This window comes from Plecotus auritus (genome assembly GCF_963455305.1).
Source record: "Plecotus auritus genome assembly, chromosome: 9".
NCBI lineage: Eukaryota > Metazoa > Chordata > Mammalia > Chiroptera > Vespertilionidae > Plecotus > Plecotus auritus.
Window position 1 is genome coordinate 64,233,403 of NC_137783.1, and position 17,342 is coordinate 64,250,744.

The following is a 17,342-nucleotide window of genomic DNA, read 5'->3' on the forward strand; positions in this document are numbered from 1 at the left end:
TTGTATCAGATAGATATTATTCTTTATTAATTAATGTACTAAGATTAGAAATCAATTGAAAGTGAAAGCCCCATACACCAAACCAATATTTTTGAAAACTGAAAATTAATATTCTAAATAAAATAAATTTATAATATAGCCAAAAACAATTGGGAGTTATTAATGTTTAAATTATTGCTATGCCTCCAAAAAGACCTTCTAATTTAACAGTCTAGCAGTTTAGACATAGGAGATAAAAAAAAATTATTTCCATCAAAGAATAAGAATTTAAAGAACAGGAATATGATCTCTAACTGCATCAATTAATAACACTAGCTCCCTCCAAATACCTTTGGCACTGACCAATGGTAGTACTCTCTATTAAACCGCGACTAAGTTGAAAAGTGTCCGAGCCAAAATAAGGAAACAGTTTGAGAAAAGCATCTTTAAGCATTACAGGGGGTAATAAAACCTTAAAATAAATAGAAAACCTCTTTTTTTAAAAAAGTCTGAATTCCAATCATGCATGCAAAGTTCATGATTCACATTACACATACTAAAGAGCTAACATTTATTGATCACTGATGGTACTGTTGTACACATTTTGCATAATAAATGCAAAAAATACTTAAGTACAACACATCACTGTATAAAACATGAGCGATTCAGTTTCAGCAGTTTCTGTAAACTCTAGTTAGGATTTTTAAACTCTAAATGCAGGTAACCTTAAGCTAATTAAATGTCAGCATTTTATTAAAGATTCAAAAAGATAGATAAGCCTTCCTTTATTCATAAGGGTATTAGGGGACTACTATCAGCAAACAATTTCCACTTTTTGGACACAGCACATAGGTAAATTTTTGTTCTAATAGTCTAACTCTTGTACATATTAACTTGCTGGGAAACCCTATAACAAACTCCATCTTACCCATGTGGTTCTTCTAGGACTTTGCAAAAACTTGGATTTTCCTATGAGTTCCAGAGCAGCTACAATAGACATGGATACTTGAAGTGACTAACAACAACAAAAACCTGGCAGTGTTGACCAACCTCTGCTGACAAGCATCATCAGTGATGTCAACAAAGCTGCCTTGTGTTTCAGATCTGCTGCAGCAAGTCATAGGAGGCATCTTAGGAAAGGGATTAGAGGAAGAAGAGAGATTCATATTTTCATTTTCTTTTCAAAAATTAACTTTAAAAAAATATGGTTGGAAAACTGTATCATATCACACAGACTCTGGAATGTGCACTGAGAGTAATTTTTAAGGAATGCTGTAAAATTCACCTATGGGACTTAAAACCTAATGATTCAAGCAACATTTGAGAGGCTTTAAAAAATGCACTCATAAAGCCTAGTTTTACATAAGTGTTTCAGAGATTAGGTGATCCTAACAAATGGTTGAGACAAAGACATTTTTAAAACAGAAAAATCTATCATGCATTAAAGTTGACTGGAATGTTGTGATATTTGCATAGATGTGTAATATTACAAGCAAACCAGAGGCCCGGTGCACGAAATCATGCACTGGTGGGGGGGTCCCTCAGCCCAGCCTCTGCCCTCTCGCAGTCTGGGAGCCTCGGGGAACGTCCAACTGACGACTTAGCGCTGCCACGGAGGTGGGAGAGGCTCCCGCCACCACCACTGCGCTCGTCAGCTATGAGCCAGGCTCAGGGCTTCTGTCTGAGTGGTGCTCCCCCTGTGGGAGCGCACTGACCACCAGGGGGCAGCTCCTGTGTTGAGCATCTGCCCCCTGGTGGTCAGTGCACGTCATAGCGACTGGTCGTTCCACCATTCAGTCAATTTGCATATTAGTCTTTTATTATATAGGGTATTATTCACAATTTTCTTTCGTTTAAACTTTTAAAGTAAATAAAAGTTTTTCATTTGTACATATCGAATCAGGATATCCTTTCCAATAGGTTTCCTGTGACACTTAAAAATATTAGCTGCAAATTTCTAATTTAATAAAATTTCTATATTTAATAAAAATACTCAATTCTTCACACATCTGAATTTACTATAGTATAAAACAAGAAAGTAAATAATTGATCCTTAATACTGAGTTTTTCTCAACATTTACTTGAAAATCCTTCTGTGTCCAATTGTTTTTCAGTAGACATTTCAGCACATACTTCTGCGTTTTCTATCCTCTCCTACTGCTCCATATTTCTATTTGGGTCAGTATTATACCCTGCTCTAAAGGCCTCCCCCCCCCTTCTTTTTTGTCATAATGTACACAGACCTTAGCCTTTGGTGTTAATAATTCTGGAGTCATATTGATGAATCCTAAAAATAAAGCTGTTGTGAGTTCAACTGAAATTGTATTACATCTATAAATAGTACTGGAAAGAACTATAGGTTCCAATCATACACTCATTTGGTATCTTATCTTTGTAACACATCATTATACTTATTTAACACTCGAATGTCTTCCTAGACTATAAGGTAGCTGTCTTGATTATTACATTAATGTCCATGAATTAAGTTAGAATGTTTACAATACTTAGCCTTCCCACAGAACATTAGTATTTTCTTTAAATTTTTTACACAAAGTTTTGTAGGTTTCTTTATGAAACAACACAAAGCTCAGCAAATTGACTGATGATTTAATATTTTATTGATGCAGTGATTAATTATCTCTAATTTAAATATAGGATTTATTATCCTTGGAGTTTCGAGTATAGTACTGCTTATCTACTAGAACAGGTTTGTTTTTTTGGGGGGACCATGTGATATAAAATACATTTTATATCACAACCAAGTACACACACACACACACACACATATACATAAATATGTGTGTGTGTGTGTGTGTGTGTGTTGTGTGTGTGTGTGTGCGCTTATATCTAAATAAGGATGAGTGGATAGATGGATGGTGGATGGGTAAAAAGATACAGATATCACATTAAAAACAAGTTTCACAAAACAGTATCTGCCCTTATTACATGTGATGCCCCCTGACGGTTTTTATACTAATCTACTTTGGGGAAAAATTATAGTTACAATGAACAAATTTTATTTCAAAACCCACTAGCCCATTATAATGTGTAGTTTTAAGAAAAACACATTAGCCCAACTGGGGTGGCTCAGTGGTTGAGCACTGACCTATGAACCAGGAGGTCGTGGTTTGATTCCTGGTCAGGACACATGCCCAGGTTGTGGGCTTGATCCCCAGTGAGAGGCGTGCTGCAAGGAGCGGATCAATGATTCTCTCTCATCACTGATGTTTCTGTCTCTCTCTCCCACTCCCTTCTTCTCTGAAATCAATAAAATATTTTTTTTTTTTCAAAAAGAGCCCTAGCCAGTTTGGCTCAGTGTATCGAGCATTGACTTGGGGGCTGAAGGGTGCAGGGAAGATTCTGGTCAAGGGCTTGATCCTTGGCCCTGGTTAGGTGCATGCAGGAAGCAACCAATAGATGTGTCTCTCACATCGATGTTTCTGTGTGTCTCTCCCCCTCTCTTTAAAAATCAATGGAAAAATATCCTCAGGAGAAGATTAACAAAAAAAAACACACATCAGGTACGGGACAATAATTGTGTCCTCTTTCTTTTAATCTTCAATACTATTACAATCCTTGGTACTCAACAAGTGCTTAATAAAGTATATTGAATGATGGAATAACAATAACTAATGAATATTCAAGTAAATGAAACTAGCTTTGAGGAAGTTACATAAAATTGTGAGCAATGCATGTAATTAAAAACCCATGACCTTGCCCTGGCCAGAGTGGCTCAGTTGGTTGAGCAATGTCATGTGCACCAAAAGGTCACCAATTTGATGCCAGCTCAGACTGGAAGCAAACGATCGATTTTTCTCTCTAGCATTGATGTTTCTCTCTTTCATGTCCCTTTCCCTTTCTGTCTCTTCCTCTCTCTAAAAAAAAAAATCAATAATAAAAAAACCCTTGATCATTGTTGTTGCTATTATTGTTAGCAAGATAATAGCTAACTTTATTATTAACTAGAGGCCTGGTGCATGAAATTCATGCATGGGGGTGGAGAGGGGACCTCAAGCCCAGCCTGCACCCTCTCCAATCTAGGACCCTTTGGGGGATGTCTGACCGCCGGATTAGGCCCGATCCCTGGCAGTCTGACATCCCTCTCACAATCCTGGACCTAATCACTTACCTGCCTGCCTGCCTGGTCACCCCTTACTGCCTCCCATGCCAGCCAGGTCGCCCCCAACTGGCCCCCTCTGCTGGCCTGGTCGCCCCTAACTGCCCCCCGCCATGCCAGCCTGGTTACCCCTCACTGCCCCCCCCTGCCAGCCTAATCGCCCCCAACTGCCCCCCTGCCAGCCTGGTCACCCCCAACTGCCCCCCTCTGCCAGCCTGGTCACCCCCAACTGCCCCCCCTGCTGACATGGTCACCCCCAACTGCCCCCCTACCAGCCTGGTCGCCCCTCACAGCCCCCCTGCTGGCCTGGTCGCCCCACGCAGCCTGCTTGTTCAGTCGTTTGGTCGTCCCTCACTAACCCCCTGGTGGCCTGGTCGTAGGCAGCCATCTTGTAAGGGTGTGAGGGTCAATTTGCATATTACTTCTTAATTATATAGAATTGCTTTCTATGCACCAGACAGTACGCTAATTTATCTGAATTTCTTCATAATAGTCTTGAGATAGGAGCCATAGACTCCATATCTTTTATAAAGATATTTAGGCATGAAGTTTAAGTAATTTGTCCAAGATCAAACAACAAACAAGTGAAAAAAACTGGTCTAAATTCAAATTCTAATTATTTAAAATTACATTTATTTTTATTAACATTAATATCTAGAAATTCAGCATTATACAATTAATCCAACAGCTGAAAACAACTAAAATATCCATCAATGGGTAAATAAGTAAAAATATAATTGTGGTACATATATGTGCAATGGAATGCTATTCAGCAATAAAAATAAATGAACTACTGATACACACAAAACAGATAAATATCAAAATTATTATGGTGCATGAAAAAAATCCAAGAAAAAAAAAAGAGTACACATTGGATAATCCAATTTAGGTAACATTCCAGAAAAGACAAACCTTGAGTAACAGAGAGTGGAACAATCGCTGTCTGGCCCAGGTTTGAGAGAGGACTGACCAAGGGGCACGAGAGGTAATTAGCAGCTATGGAAAAATTACATCTTGATTATGCTGGTGGTTACACAACTGAATATATTCATTAAAACTCAAACTGTATACTTAAAAATGGGTGCACTATATTTGAATGTAAATTCTCCTTAATGAAGTCAATACAGGCAGTCCTTGGGTTACATGGACTCGATGTACGCCGCCATCTCCCACTTATTTATATTTTAAAAAAAAAGAGTTCCGTCATTTTGACGTCTGTACATGTGTGCTTTATGTTTTTTATTATTTACTTACCACAAGCAAAAGTCAGGAATTGTTATCTTTCTTTTACATTTTTGTTACTGTTTCACTTCATTACTGCTGTGTCTTGTGCTCCATGTGAGTGATGTAGGTGCTTATGTAGGTGGGTTCCGACTTAAGGTGAAAATCGCATTACGTCGCGCTGTAGGAACTATCTCCCACGTAACCCGAGGACCTACTGTAAATAGTTTAAATATGCTTTTCCTTCCTCTTCCCTTCCCTTTCACTTCCAGAACAAGCCACTAGGTGAGATAGAGCAAGGTAGGCCTCCCCCCACAAAGCAGCCTAGCCTTGAGTTTCAGAGCCTAAATAGGTTGAGGAATATGACCCTGCAGGGAAGCAGGCATGTCAGACCCCAAATAGTTCAAAGGATAACCATAGAAAAGATGGGGACCCAGTCTGATATCGGAATCGAGCCTTAGTAGAATGAGGAGGGCACATATGGGTGGCCTGATGTGGACTGCCAGAGTCCAGGCAGAGCGATGTGGCAGCCATACATGGATGGCCTGACAGGATTACCCGAGCTCAGCAGTGTGAAGAAGGGATCTATAAAGAAAGAGGCCCGTGCCAGGTGTAAGACCCAAACAGAACAAGGAGAGTGGCCATGTGTGGGCATCAACTAACACGTGGTATCCAGCCCAAGCATAGTGAGGAGGCAGAATAGGAGAGGGAGAGTGGTGTGGGTGTCAGAGCCCATGCGGGGTGAAGAAGGGGTGCACAGAGGGAGGGAAGCAGCCATGCATGTGGACTTAGAATCTTAGCGGGGTGAGGAGGGCAATTACATAGGAGAGGTGACAGCAAAGGTAGGAAAATTGGTTACACCCAAGAGGATTGATCAAATGAGTAAATATATTAAGGAAAATAGATACCAATTTTCTCCCTGTTGGAGAACAGAGTTATAAATGTGGAAAAGGAGAAATGCTGTCTTTAGACCCAATTAAAGGTATGAGTACAGCTCTTAACAGATATAGACAGATATAAAAATATAGTCACAGTATGCAAACAGACACCCACAACACACACATATACATCTTAAATGAGCTTAAGGGCACTGACCCCGTCCCCTGCCTCCCTTCCCCCCCCCCCAATAGCAATAAGCACAACTAGCCCCCAGATCTTGGCTTCCAAATACCATTCTTTACTGGGCTCCTTGGGAAAAATGGCTATTTCCAGGTTGGAACAGGGGAAATACTAAATAGCCTGATACCTCTGGAAAGAACTACTCCAAGAAGATGGGTACAAGTCAAAACACAGAAGCCAACCCGAAAAAAACTCTCAAATGCCAAATCTTGGGCAGTCTGAGCATCATGATAAATTATATTCCCAAATTATAACTGATTGCATAAAATAAGAAACCACAGGACATAATATAAATAAATCATTGAATAAAATTTGACAAGGAATGAGATATTTATATAGTTTCAAAATTCCTCCCTACAAAATGCTAATTATATAGGGGGAAAGAGTAAGTTCACAGTTAAGAAGGCTGGCAGCAACACCTTTATCAAGTGGTCAATGCTAATATCACTATTAGGACAAACAGCATCATGTGCCTCCTGACAGGATACAACAAGGACAATGTAGCATTGTTGAAGATGCAGAACCCAAATGCAAGCATTTATACAAACCCAAATGGAGAGCATTCTGTAGAATGACTGGCCCATAACATGTAAGTGTCAAGGCCATCAAGTCAAGGGAAGACTGAGGAAGTACTGCGGTTTGAAGGAAACTAGATGGGATCCTGAACTGGACCTTGCTGCTATAAAGGACATTACCAGGACAGATGGAAAAACCTGAACAGGCTCTGAGGATAGATGCTAATAGTGTATCAGTGTTGATTTCCTGATTTGGTGACAATGTAGTGGTTATATAGGAGGAAAACCTTTTTTAGTAGGAAACGCACACGATATTTGGGGTGATGTGCTTCAGCAGGCAATTTACTCTCAGTGGTTCAGAAAAAAGTTCATGGAACTTGAAGTGCTTGCAATGTTTTTGTAAGAATGGAAAAGTTTCAAAAAGCTTTATATTAAAAAATAAAATAAAAAGCAAATTTCATTCATCTCACAAAGGGTATCCACATAAAAGATATAGTAGATACCACATTTAACAGTCAACCATGGAAAGCATGCCTGTTAACTAAGTTCAGGAACAAACCAGGAACAATCTAATATTATACTGGAGTTCCTAGCCAGTGCATAGGCAAGGAAAAATACAAACATTGGAAAGGAAAAACATACTATCATTACTGCAGATTACATGCTTATATAAATTAAAAAATTCAAATAAATCTAATGATAAATTATTAGAATTAATAATAGTTGTATCAAGGTTACTGGATACAAATTCGATAAAACCCTGTTTACTGCATTTCTGTACACCAGCAACATCCCATTAAAAAATAGCAGCACATAGCCCTGACCAGTTTGGCTCAGTGGATAGAGCGTTGGCCTGTGGACTGAAGGGTCCCAGGTTCGATTCCGGTCAGGGGCGTGTGCCTGGGTTGCGGGCACATCCCCGGTAGGGGGCGTGCAGGAGGCAGCTGATCGATGTCTCTCTCTCATCGATGTCTCTCATCGATGTTTCTGACTCTCTATCCCTCTCTCTTCCTCTCTGTAAAAAATCAATAAAATATTTGTTTAAAAAAAAATAGCAGCACTTACAACAGCTACAAAAACTAGAAATATATCAAACAAAATTGTTCAAGACTTTTAAAAGAAAATAAATATAAAACTTTATTGAAAAAAATTTAAACTAAACCAATGGACCTATATCACGTTTTTAGATACTAAGTCTAAATATTCCAAGATGTTAATTCTTCTTGAAATTGTTCTATAGATTCAATGCTATTCCCATTAACACCCCAAATGAGTTTTTCATAGGACTCAACAAAATGATTCTAACATCTTATGAAAAAGCAAAAGACTAAGAATAGTTGAGATACTTTAGAACAAAAGCAAGACAGGGAACCATGGCGATGTATTATCAACTCTTATAAAAGCAATGGTTAGATTATGTAATTTGGCAGTGAGATAGTGTCACATAAATAAACATTTTTAAAGAAAAAGCAGCTCATAAAGCACTATTATATATTTCTGTATTTTTATCCCCCAAACATGTAAACAGGATATGAATCATAAAGAAAATGTCAGAAAGAAGTATCATCATGCTTTTCTCATTATTCCACCTTAGATTTTTCATCTCCTCTCCAAGGTCAGATGCTGAATATGATATTATAAAAGCAAACAGGAAAAATATTACAAAGAAATGAGAAGGGAAAAAATGGGTATGACTACTTTGTAAAACTGTTTTGCAGTATATACTAAAGCTGAATATCTACATACCTTCTGATATCATAGGTATATACCCAACAAAAATGCGTAAGATATATTCACCAAAAGACATACTAGAATATTGTAGCAGCACTATTCATAATAACCAAAAACTGGAAAACTGCCCAAATGCCTATCAACTGGAGAACAAAAGAAATAAATTACGGTATTTTCACATCATATATTACAGTACCCTATAACTATGAGAATGAATCCAAAAAATGGATGACTCACAAATATGTTGAGCAAAAGAAGACAGATTTTAAGAAGAACATATATTATTTCATTCATATAAAGTTCAAACACAGGTAAACAGCTCTGTGTTCTCAGAAAGCAAATAGTCACAATTAGAAATGGAGGGTGCTGACTGGCGGGAGCGTCTGCTCCAGGGTATGGTGTGTTCTGGTGCTTGCTGGGTGCTGGCGGCCTGGGTGTGTTTGATTTGTAAAAATTCACTGAGATAGACCTTCTGAATGGTACCCTGCTGGGAACCAATTCCAACATGTTATAATTACAAGAGTCTCATCAAAAGGTTGATGGGACTTGGGGGCTCAACAAGGGCTGAGCCACAAAAGTAATTACCTGTTGGAATGGCTAAACGGCACTTCCCCCAAACCTGATTGCTTGCTGCCAGACAGCTCAGGGCATTTTAAATCTACATGTTATTGCCTCCTGTTGGCCAAACACCTGAACAGCTGTAGGCTATTCCCCAAACTGACAATGCTTCTGTAAACCTTACCCTTTGAAGTGTATGTCTCCACCTTGCCTTAGGACAAATTGTGTTAATAAGTAGCATGGGGTCCTTAGACAAGGGGTAGTCTTTTAGCTCCTTTAGCTGAAGATCCTCTGACCACCAACGCCTTTCAAAATTATCTTTCGTCTTTGGACTCCTTCTTAATCTACGTGCAGCTCCTTTCTCCAAATTGCTGAACCCTTTGTAAGGCTGGGACAAGAACCCCGGCAGTACCCTTTTCTATATGCATATTACGCTTCAAATGTTTGAAATGGGATCTAGAGAATTAAAGTAAGGAGACAAGACACTACTAAAAAAATTACATTTTCTATATATCCCATGTTCTTCAGATCGGGATCAACATTCTTATTCAAAATTACCTGAATGTAGGCAATACAATATGAGAAGTACTAAGCTAAAATATTTCCAAAGTCCTGGGTTTAAAATATATTCTGCATTAATATGCAACTGGGTGAGCTTGAGAAATGCAATTAAATCTTGGAGTATCACTTTTCTGACCATTAAAACAGTATTACCTGCTGTCCTCCCTCCCCCACAGTGTTGCTGTGATGAAGAAAATAACATACATGGAAGTGCTGTTTAAACTATAAAGTTGTGTATAACAAAAACAAAAATAGATCAAAGTCCAAATACAATGGTTTATAATTTTTAAATTTTATTTGTGTGCAATGAGAATTTTGTTCAAGATCTTAAACAGAGTTCTATTTAACAAAGCAAAGATCCCATTGCTCTGTGTTTGTCTAAGGAGATAAAGGACAATCATAAAGAGAATGCTGGAGGCTGCCTCCATATTCTCCTCTCCCTATTGTCCCCCAAGGTATCTTCTAGAATGCCACTGTGTGCAGGCTTTGGGGTCATAGAAACTGAAGTAAAATGTCCTGATTTTATCACTAATCAGCTTTCTGAGCCTCAACTTCTTCAACTCTAAGAGGAAGCCAGTATCACCTACTTTTCAAGGGCTGGAGATAATGTATATTTTAGAACCTAGAACAATGCCTGGTATGCAAAGTAAGACCACTACATAAGTTGTACATAGATAACTCTGTAAGACACACACATGAGAGAGAGCACTAAAATTCAACTGTTTCCAAAGCAATTAAATTTAACAACTTTAATCTAAAATTTGGATGTCAGTAATAGCTTCCTAAATATTATGAGTTAAGCTATTCCCTCTGCTAATCATTTCCCACAAATCCCTTCAAGTAATATGTTTGAAATAACAATTTGGTCAGCCTGACCATGTCACTCATCTGGCTCACTACTGCCCGCAGAATAATGTCCAAGCTCCTTTAGGGGCACACAGGCCCTTTAGAATCTACCTGAACCTTACCTATCACTCCTGCCTCTTCTCTAAAACCCAACATTTTAACCATATCCAATTATTAGCTGATCTTTGAACAGGACACATACTTTTCAATAACCTTTTATTTTCCCCTAAACAGTAAATACACTGGACTGATAACTAGAAAGGACATTTTCATAAGAAAATGTAGATTTTTTAAAAAGACATCACTATGGTCAGTGTAATAAGGCATTAAAAACAATAAAGGCACCTAAATTTAAAAGAAAAAAATGTTTTTATTTGCAAACTTGATTGTCTAGACAGAAAATCCAGTGGGATCTACAAAAAGCTACTGAAACAAATAAGCAAGATTCGCCAGGTAGTAAAATCAATATGTAAGATCAACTGTATCGCTAAACACTAACAACAAATAATTGGAAATAAAAATGTATAAGAAAATCTCATGAAAATACACCAAAAATACACAATCCTGAGGGGTAAGTCTGCCAACCATGGAAGAGCCACGTGCCCTGCCCTCCGGGAGGTGAAGCATGCCTCCACTGCTTCCAGGGGAGATGTGCACGGTGACTTCCTTCCAAAGAGGAGAGCAGCATGTGAAGAAGGAAGAAGTGTGACTTTGCAGAGGAGAAGCATGAAGAACACGATCTGTGCCAGGTGATCGATATTTGCATCAACAGTGATATTCATGTTGCTCGTCTGTACCCTTGATGTGATGTGATGAGATGTGTTGTGATGAACATGGCACTTTATCTCTCTGGTCATCCTCCCAAAACCAACAAACCCATCTAATCATGAGAAAAGCATCATATAAATCCCTACTGAGTGACAGTCTTCAAAACACCTGACAGTACTCCTCAAGACTATTAAGATCATCAAACACAGTAACATCTGAGAAATGGTCCATCCAGAGGAGCCAAAGGAGACATACTGGTAGGTGGTGTCCAGGAGGGGAATCCCAGATCATAAAACGGACAATAGGTAAAAACTAAGGGAATATGAATAAAGTGTGGGCTTTAGTTAATAATGTATTAATATCAGTTCATTAAATGTGACAAATGTGCCATTAAAAAAAGACATCATCTGCCCTAGCTGGTTTGGCTCAGTGGATAGAGCGCCGGCCTGTGGACCAAAGGGGCCCAGGTCTGATTCCAGTCAAGGGCATGGACCTCGGTTGCAGGCTCCTCCCTGGCCCAGGCTTTGGTCGGGCTTGTGCGGTAGGCAATCAATCAATGTGTTTCTGTAACATCGATATTTCTCTCTGTCTTTCCCTCTCTCTTCCACTCTCTCTAAAAATCAATGGAAAAATACCCTCACGTGAGGATTAAAAAAAAAAAAAAGAGACATCACATTCTCACCATCTAGGTATTATCACACCTTAGTGCATATCCTTCTGGAGATATTGATACACAAATAAAGCTATATGATCATAATGCACATACTGTCTTTATAACCTGCTTTCTTTAGTCAATAGACTCTATCTTTCCATTTAAGTAAATTTTACCTCATTTAATACATAGGCCATATTCAAATTTCCACAATAGACCCAAAATGTCCTTTCTAGTTATCAGCCCAACCAGTATCCAATCCAGAATTTCACATTACATCTAGTTGTGCATTAAATTTAATTTAATGTAACACTGTTACCTCTCCTCACACCAACTTTTTAGGACACCAACAAGCTAAAGAGATGTCACTATTTTTCCTACAGATTTTTCATCAATCTGACTTTGGTTCCTTCCTCTCTTATTTGTCTATCTTCTGTTTATCCTGTAAAATGGAAGTTGTAAGTAATGGCTTAAGAAATTAAAAGTAAATGTTTTGGGCTACAATATATTATACATAATTTTGTGTATTATGCATAATTTTGTGTAGTATCGATAATTCTTTGTATCACATGAGAAAATACATAGTATTTGGCTAATCCAATTCATTAGTGATAGGAAAATCAACACTGGATTAGGGTAGTGACAGTTTGATCTCTCCAATGAACAATCATGTGTTTTTCTCTTGCAAACATAAAGTAATTTATATGGTGTTGCTTTAGTACTGTATGAACCGTCTGGGAACCCACTGCCCCTTTTCACCTAATGATTGTTACAATTAATAAACCAGCAAAAAGCAGACATTTCATTAGGGTTTTTAATATGAAGTTTCTCTAATTCCATCACACTTCCTACATTTATTTGCTGGCATTCATCAGCAAAGTTGAATTATCTTCCATCAAGGGTCTCTTTAGTTATTAAAATACTAGAGGCCCGGTGCACGAATGTGTGCACAGGTGGGGTCCCTTAGGGTGGCCTGCGGGGATCAGGCCGAAACCCAATGTCCACCACCACTTGTATCTCTTACCTGCCACTCCCACTCATCCTGGCCCCACTGTGCCTGCCGCAGGCACACACCCAATCAGCACTTGCCAGCCATAAGCCCTGTGTCTGATGCCCTCCTGAGGAGAGTGGCCTGTGGGATTGGGCAGAAACCGGCTCTCTGACATCCCCCGAGAGGTCCCAGATTGTGAGAGGGCGCAGGCTAGGCTGAGGGACCCCACTGGTGCACAATTGGGGCTGGAAAGGGACCGCGGGAGGGCTCCAGGGTATGTCCGACCCATCTCACTCAGTCCCAATCAGCAGGACCCCAGCAGCAAGCTAACCTACTGGTCAGAGCATCTACCCCCTGGTGGTCAGTGCACATCATAGCAACTGGTTGACTCTCTGCCCCCTGGTGGTCAGTGCACAACATAACGAGGGGTGAATGGCCTTAGCATATCATTAGCATATTACACTTTGATTAGTTGAACAGTGGACCGGTCACCTGATGACTGGACACTTAGCATATTAGGCTTTTATTAAATATGATAGATCCCACTATAAATGCAGCATAGATGCTTATTTCCTATTAATAAGTATTTTTAAGGTAAGCAGTTATAATAACTCAAAGTATACTAAGTGAGCACTGGTTTTTCTTTTCTTTTTTCTTTACTGAGCATCTTATTACTCATGGGTTTTCCCTCAGTCATTGTGAGAAGTGAAGTAAGAACCTGTACCTTTGCTCATGCTGATTCCCTTGATCTAACCCCAAATTCTTCACCTGATAAATTCAACTTCGTTTGTATTCTCTATAATGGCATACAGTTAATTTCTTCATCTCCATTCCAGAGCAACCTTTTCTCTCTTGCATAAAGATACCTCTGACATAACATTTGATTGCGTATCTTTATCACTCCCTGGACTTGTCTTTCACAGGTAAGAAGAGTATCTCACACTAGGGTTACACAGTTTGATTTGTAGATCAGTTCTGGTCCACAAACTGCTTCCTGCCTGAGAAACAATAAAAAGCTTGCACCAGACTATAAATCAACTAGTCACTAAACACAGTTTAGTTTGGCTTAATTTTTTTTTTCTTTGGTGGTAAGAATTTGTGAAAGAAGGATGAAATGTGTTCATTTCTATTCTGGCAAGTGCTACTTTAACTCTCAATGGACCAGTAACAAACACTTCATGTACAAGCTATAATGAATAGCACTGTCCAATCACTGATTTACCCTTACTGCCAGGAACACAAAAGGAAGATGAACAGCTGTTGTAGAGAGAGAAGTTGGTGTAGCAGTGGAGGTCATGGGCATGTCTAAACATCCTTTCTAAGGTGAAGGAAGAGTTGCTGCATCTGGCCCTTTCTGCAACCAAAGAAGATCTATAATGCTGGCCTCTGTGTTTTAGAGGTAACCTAGTCCTCATTTGGGTGTATTATTCCAGCCCATTTACCTAGTGGCCTGGAGAGCTGCTAGTTCTGAGTAAGACCCAGAAGGCGGCTGTGCAAGCTGCTCTGCCACTTGGGGCCTGTGATCCAGCAGTGGAGGTGGCAGAGAAGGATACCGTCTGGGACTTCCCAGGCTTCTGCAGATGAAGCTCAGTGCAGGCCCTTAGGAGCAAAACCCTGCCAGCCTCTGTCGGGAACTGCTCTCCTTTGGAGACATAGCTCTTGGCTTGCTACTGGGTCTTAGTAACTAAATGCTTAACCTCAGGCCACTCAGTTATCATCATGAACTAGGTATTATCTGACACACAAAGCCATAAAGTTGAGTGTGCATAGCAAGATTCCATCATCAAATGCAAGTGGTACAGATGTGCCAGGGCCCAAGTAGGCCCTGAGGAAACAAGTTACATGAAGAAGTAGCTCAAATGCCCATGTTTCCACACCTGCTCCACTGCCTTCTCTCTCCCAGCCACACTACGCTCTCCTGAGGAGTTCCCTATGATTAGCTGACAGAGCAGCCTCGGGGTTGGTGTACCGATGGTTCTGTACAACACACAGATGGCACCCGGAAGTGGACAGCTGAGCACGCCAGTCTCTTTCTGGGACAGCCAGAGGACCAGCAGCAAAGGAAATCCTCCTGTGGGCAAAATCTCAAGCAGTGCATCTGGTGTTCACTTTACTCAGAAGGAAAAATGGCCAGATGTGCAATTATAAACCAATGCATGGCTGCGGTCAGTGGTTTGATTTCTAACCTGAGGAGTCACAGTACAAGCTGCCCTGGAACTGCTAAGACAGCAGAGGGCAAAGGGGGAAGGAAAAAGTACAGTTTTCACCTCACTGTTTGAACAGTGAAGCCAGCAGTCTCCGGCTTGTCAAGACAAATCGCCAGAGGTGGGGGGAAGCACAGAGACTGTTTTTCACTAAGCCTCTGATACTACGTGAATGTTTTTAGACCGTGTATATTTATCACACTAAACTTTTTTTAAATTTAGTAATATTAAAAGGGAAAAAATTAAGAGGCAGTTATATGAAATCTTGGACTTATTCAGCTTTTAACATCTATTAGCATTTTGGGGAAATTTAACCATGCCCTAAAAAGATTTTACAATTTTCTTCTTATAATTTTGTTGTCACTGTGTAAACAAAAAGTCAATTTGATCAATGTGTACTATCTAAAACTTCAGAGGTCATAATGCACAAAGCCATTAAGAGATTCAGTTTTTCATAAAGTGTCTCGAAAAACAGTTTTCTATTCTTATGGTCCTTATTCACTTATTCTCTAAATTACCTAACTTCTCTCACTATTAGAGGTGGCCTGGTCTTATTAGCTAATATTTGATCATGCTTCATGTTTCGTTGTGTGTTGTTTTTTGTTTTTTTTGTGTGTGTGTGTTTTAAATGTAATTTATTAGATTTTTTACAGAGAGGAAGGAAGAGGAATAGAGAGTTAGAAACATCGATGAGAGAGAAACATCAATCAGCTGCCTCCTCCACACCCCCTACTGGGGATGTGCCCGCAACCAAGGTACATGCCCTTGACCGGAATCGAACCTGGGACCCTTGAGTCTGCAGGCGGACGCTTTATCCACTGAACCAAACCGGTTAGGGCATGCTTCATGTTTCAGGACAATAAACCCAGACACAAAAGAAGCTATCCCACTGGCTGACTCAAAGGAGACATTAAACATAGTTTAGCTATTTCCCACCCTTTCTACGTCCTCTTTCCTTTGACTCTAAAGCTCCTGATCAGAAATCTTCTCTCCAGACTGGCAAGCAGAGAAATACTATAAAAACTGGTCTACTATTATAGCTAAACTACGTTCTAAGCTCTATGTCTGTATATTTCAAACTTGAAATCCTTTCTGTCTTGAAAAGAGTCCAAGAATGGGATATCTGCAAAGGATTCTCCACATTCTCACTCCCAGCCTTAGCACAGAAAGGTCCAATATCTATAAGCATGGAGAAGAGTAGTCCAGGAAATCCATAACCAAATAATATAAAATAATTTACATGACAGTAACAGAATATACTAATCATCATTGCTGACATAGCAGAGCCATATTTCACTTCTGAGTATATGGCTTGAGTTTGGTTTTATTACCATCATAAACTCTAAAACTTGGTCCCTGCTCAGAATTAGCTAGAACATACAACCCTGAGGAAGATGAGAAAATAAGTTGAGCAAGCAAGCCAGAATGTTCTTTCTCAACATTAATTTAAGCAAAATTTGACCAGTCTATAAAAGACAAATAGAGATTTAAAACTAAAGATATCCACATTTTGAAATTAGTATTTTATCCCTAAGTTTTCTGCTATGCATCTGACCTTGTCTCTTAAGTGTTATATGCTCAAACCAAAAAAATGCTATTGAATCAGAAGCCAGATTCAAACATCAGCTCATCCCATGTCTTTTGAGAAGTCACATCACTGTTATGAGTCTAGATTTTCTCAAATAAAAAAATAAGATGGAGAAAGATTAAACTTGAAGGTTTCAAACAAAAGTACAATTATATGATTACTAGAGGCCCAGTGCATGAATTTGTGCACGGGTGGGGTCTGGCCAGCTCACCCCGATGGGGGCCGATTGGGCTGGGCCGGCAGGGGGGAAGGGGACGTGGGCAGTTGGCCAGCTGGCCCCGCCCCCAATCAGGGGAGGGGGGTGATCAGGGGCGGGACCGGTCAGGGGGAGGGGCTGCAGGCAGTTGGCTGGCCGGCCCCGCCCCCGATCGGGGAAGGGGGGCCGATAAGGAGCCAGACTGTCCTGGGGGAGGGACCGCAGGACGTTGGGGGGGCCCCCATCGGGCCAGTTGGCTGCCCCAGTGCACGTCATAGCGACCAGTCTTTCTGGTA

At 39.9% G+C, this 17,342-nt stretch overlaps 1 protein-coding gene across 12 annotated transcripts in view; it reads right to left on the minus strand.

Annotated features, from left to right (window-relative positions):
* Positions 1-17,342, minus strand: part of CCSER2 (coiled-coil serine rich protein 2) — a 232,450-nt gene that overhangs the window by 60,775 nt on the left and 154,333 nt on the right. The gene's annotated exons all lie outside the window — the stretch shown is intronic.